The sequence below is a fragment of the Schistocerca serialis genome, chromosome 9 (assembly GCF_023864345.2).
Source record: "Schistocerca serialis cubense isolate TAMUIC-IGC-003099 chromosome 9, iqSchSeri2.2, whole genome shotgun sequence".
Classification (NCBI taxonomy): domain Eukaryota; kingdom Metazoa; phylum Arthropoda; class Insecta; order Orthoptera; family Acrididae; genus Schistocerca; species Schistocerca serialis.
Window position 1 is genome coordinate 276171222 of NC_064646.1, and position 4863 is coordinate 276176084.

The following is a 4863-nucleotide window of genomic DNA, read 5'->3' on the forward strand; positions in this document are numbered from 1 at the left end:
GGCTGAAGACAACAGAGTGCCTTTCCACTCTCCAGTCGACTCTTTCACGACTGCAAAGTAGTAGCTGTGATTGGCAATGTTATTGCATCAGCGGTGGCCTGGCCAGAGGCATCCGTGATCTTAATTTTGCTACGAGCAGACGGTTCCCAATGGTTCTTGGTAACAAATCAGGTGCAACATGTGCCCAGATTTCTTCCCTGGGTGATGTCTGATCAGCCATTGCTGCTCCCAAAATTCGTTGATCTTGACGTGCGCCTATACTACGCGGACGTCCAGGCCTTTGGGCCTGAAGATGTTCCACAGACCATTGCTGAAAGCAACGACACGTCACCGATACACTGTGGCCAACATGTACAGCAACCCGTCGATGCGTTTATCCAGCTTCCTGCAGGCCCACAATGCGACTCCAATCAAATAGCTAAAACTGTTCAACAGGAGAACGTACTCGTCGGCGGGGCATGGCTGTACCCTAGAACGAATGTTACACACACTGTTCATCTCTAAACAGCCGACACAGCCAAAAGAGGGCGCTCAGACAGGCCTCTAAAGCGCCATCTGATCGTCGATGTTGGTGACAAATGAATCGCTAACACTATGTAAGGTGGCTATAATTTCGCACCTTACAAGAACTCATCCTATGGCAACGGCCTTGCCGCAGTGGATACACCGTTTCCCATGAGATCACCGAAGTTAAGCGCTGTCGGACGTGGTCGGCACTTGGATGGGTGACCATCCAGACTCCATGCGCTGTTGCCATTTTTCGTGGTGCACTCAGCCTCGTGATGCCAATTGAGGAGCTACTCGACCAAATAGTAGCGGCTTCGGGCAAGGACACCATAACAACCGGGCGAGTGGTCTGCTGACCCCACTCCCCTCCTATCCGCATCCTCCACTGAGGATGACTAGGCAGTCGGATGGTCCCGATAGGCCACTGGTGGCCTGAAGACGGAGCGAGTACAAGAGCTCATCCACATACTTGGCCATGATCTACAAACACAATTATATATCATGTGATAGGTTGTACATCGTATATATGAATATGTAAATGAGACTGACATTGTCACGTACGTCTTATAAATAATTGTTAACGCTTATTGCATGAAAGGTGACGGAGTGTCTTTGTTATAAAAACGGCATAATGAATGATTGCCTATACTAGCAGAGGTTGGAACGCCAGTGGAGATGAAACGGCAGGCAGAACTCAAGCTCTGGGTGGAAGGCCTGCACAGGTGTTGAACCTGCTTAAACACAGGAAGTAGCTGGACAGACGTCGTGGCACCCGAGCTCTGGAGCACAATGGGGTGACGGCTGGCCGCTATTATAGTAGGGGCCGGAAGGATAACCGGATAATACTTCCGAACGCTGGAAATCTTGGACGCAGGTGAGAGGAACGAAGAAGCGGCACCTCGGAAACCACACAGGATTTTTACTCAGAAGCGTACTATTGTACGAGTATAGGAGTTTCCTCGCAAACTATCCGCGCTGGACGACAAAAGAGTAAAATATGGTTGGTCGGCGTTCGGAAGAAACTGTAGAGAGGGAGAATATTCCGTGGTTTCGGGAATGTGATTAGTTTTCGGAATTACGATGGTGGGGAGCCAAGCCTTGCTGGGAAGCCACCGCTGGAGAGACGAGGTCTCCCATTGTGAGCGCCCGTGTTTGACGGTGGCTCGATATCAGCTTTGTTGCTATGGACGGACTTGCTGTCTTTGCTCTCAGTAGAGTTTATAGTTAGAGCAGTTAGGCACTGTACTGTTGCAAACCTATACGATTCTGGACTTCACCTCCGGGTCGGAAGCCGTCGTTCAGAACGCAGCATTCAGTAATTATACTAACGTTGGGACGTTACCTGAACTCCGTCCTTGTGGCTGGGAGTTCGCTTTTCTCGTCTGTAGAACACAGAGAGGAGAAGACAGTATTAGACTATATTAGTCAGAGGACCGCCTTCTGCCGTCCTAGTGTTTGAAAGAGTTTATTTGTGGCTGGAGTTTTTCCATCGCCGCAGAAGAGTACGAGAACCATCACTTCGACGCACCGGACGCAGCACATACGGTGATATCGCGAATAGCTTCGGCTTATTAGGGCTATAAAAGCTAAACAGCTGTGATCACGTTGGTTTATTTCCACTGAGGTTCCACACCACCATAGATCATCTTTGAAAGAAGTGTCTTCTATTGTTTGGTACGTAGGTGATGTCAGTCATTTTGCATCATTGATATTAGACCGCGCAGTCATAATAAGGGGCAGAGTTAGGCAATCGATTAATAATTTTACTTAGGAAATATAGACATTTGTCAGAAAGGGTGTTTTTTTTTAAATCTGCAATAAACGTATAATAAGAAACAACGTTTATCATTTAGTAGTATTAGTTGCCTTCATCATTCATTTATGTTTACATTGTAATTAATGGAATTAAGAGATCCTAAGATCTGCTTCAGGGGGTAGTCAGACAGGACCAAATCATCATTTTAGCGTTTATTATTCTCCGTTGCGCACATTCATTTTACACACGCCTGGAGTAGCATCTTGGAACTACAACCACTCGGTATGCACATATTATACCCTGCTACCACAGAACACAGCCCTTGAGGGTGTTATATTATTTTATTTATTTATTTATTTTTTAGCAGTGAAATAAGACGCTACTAAGGCCCAAACCGATTTTATTCAAATGGCACTGTCCATGGAAATCTTCACATAAGTAATGCTATTTGTTCGTAAATATTGTAAAGCATGCAACACAAATGTGACGTAACGGTTCGTCTGGTAGGTTGTTTGAACAGTAAATGATATAAAAATTGAAGTTCATTCGCTTCGCAATGGTCATGGAGTGACACAAATGCCTGTGAACATTGCTCTGCAACCTGGCTCAGGATACTCGCCTCATGAACAACCTTGCCACGCAGCAGCTGTTCGCCGCGCATTATTTTTGGACTCACAGGCTCGTGGTAGGGGAACGGAAGAGGGAAACTGCCACAAGTGATGCGTGTCTCTCCCTAGAGGCCGTTGGCACCCGGAATACGACCTCAATAACGAGTGCATCCACAACAGCAGTTCAGTACCTACACACTATCTTCGCCAGACACTCCCACTGGCAAATTCTATGGTCTCAAAAAGATTTTATGTGTCAAATAGGCATACATGCATGGCATTCTTCATAGACACTGGTTCTAACATCAGCACACTACCTGCCGGCTATGCACCGGATGGTATTTGCCTGCAGGTTACCTAGCTAATTATGATTTGCCTAGTACTGCTTTTAGAAAAAAAAAATACTTTTAGCAAGTGTGTGTCTTTGGCTTGAGAAAAGGTACCGTTACTCAAGAGAAAAACATGTGCTAACAAATAAATCAACTGGTAATGCAAAGACTGTGATCTTGCCAGTCAAATGTTAGGAAACTTCGAGGAGGAGCTTTGTGGAATGTCGGAGTGAGGACACTGAACTACACTCCTACTGTGAGACAGTTTGATGTTGGGACTGAGATGAGGCACTTTGACTTCTGATAGAAAGTTTCTCAAGACTTTGGTTCTGAGGGTCAGCCATGATGATCACACCAAGACATTGCTGAAAGACATCTAAGGTACCATCTGACCAGAGCTGCAGGAACATACGAGGGCAGTTCAGAAAGTAACCTCCGATTGGTCACAGTGCGGGTTGTGGGGGGAGTAGCGACGCCATCTGTGCGTTCACGCACTCAACAGGTCAGTCGGCATCAAGCCGTGGTCGAGTGAACGTCGTACCTGCGCTAGTTTAGTTTTTGTGGCAGTTTGAAATGGGTGCTGCAATAGAAAACCCCGCCAAATGTGAAGTGCGTGCTGTCATAAGGTTTTTTACAGCCAAAGGATATTCTGCAGCAGCTATTCATCATGAGCTTTGTGCCGTGTACGGACCAAGAGTTATGAGTGAAGGAGTTGTCCGTGAATGGGTACGTTTATTTAAAAGTGGACGAGAAAACGTTCATGATGAAGAGAGGAGTGGTAGACCATCATTGGTGACTGACGAACTCGTTCAGACAGTTGATGCAAAAGTTTGTGAAAATCGACGTTTCTCAATGTCGGAGTTGTCTACTGGTTTTCCACAGATTTCTAAGACTCTCTTGTACGAGATAGTGACAGCAAGATTGGGTTACCGTAAGTTCTGTGCACAATGGGTGTCCAAAATTCTTACCGACCACCACAAAATTCAAAGAATGGCCTCTGCATTAGACTTTCTGTCACGTTATGAGGACGAATGAGAACCATTGTTAAACAGAATCGTGACCGGTGACGAAACCTGGATTAAGTACGTGAACCCTGAGACAAAAGAACAATCAAAGATGTGGGCACATTCAAATTCGCCTACCAAACCAAGAAAAGCCTCACAAGATTTTTCTGCCAGAAAACTGATGGCAACGGTGTTTTGGGATGCCAAAGGGGTGTTGTTGGTTGAATTCATGGAACGTGGTACGACCATTAATCAAGACGTGTACTGTGAAACAATAAAAAAGTTACGACGGGCTATACAGAACAAACGCCGTGGTATGCTGACTTCCGGTATCGTTTTTTTGCACGATAACGCCCGTCCTCACTCTGCTCGCAGAACAACGGCCCTTCTTGAGTCCTTCAAGTGGGACGTTATCAACCATCCACCTTACAGCCCAGACCTGGCGCCAAGTGATTATCACCTCTTCATGCATTTGAAGAAATGGCTCGGGTCACAGCGGTTTGATGATGACGAAGAGCTCAAAGATGCGGTCACAGGCTGGCTCCAGGCACAAGCGGGTGATTTTTATGCAGAAGGAATTTCAAAGCTTGTGAAGAGATACGATAAGTGCCTCAATCGCTATGGAGACTATGTAGAAAAATAGTGCAAAGATGTAGTTG

General features: G+C 46.1%; 1 pseudogene; it reads left to right on the top strand.

Annotated features, from left to right (window-relative positions):
* The first annotated feature begins 639 nt into the window (after positions 1–639).
* LOC126420138 (5S ribosomal RNA) lies at positions 640–756 on the top strand (annotated as a pseudogene).
* Positions 757–4863: the final 4107 nt, after the last annotated feature.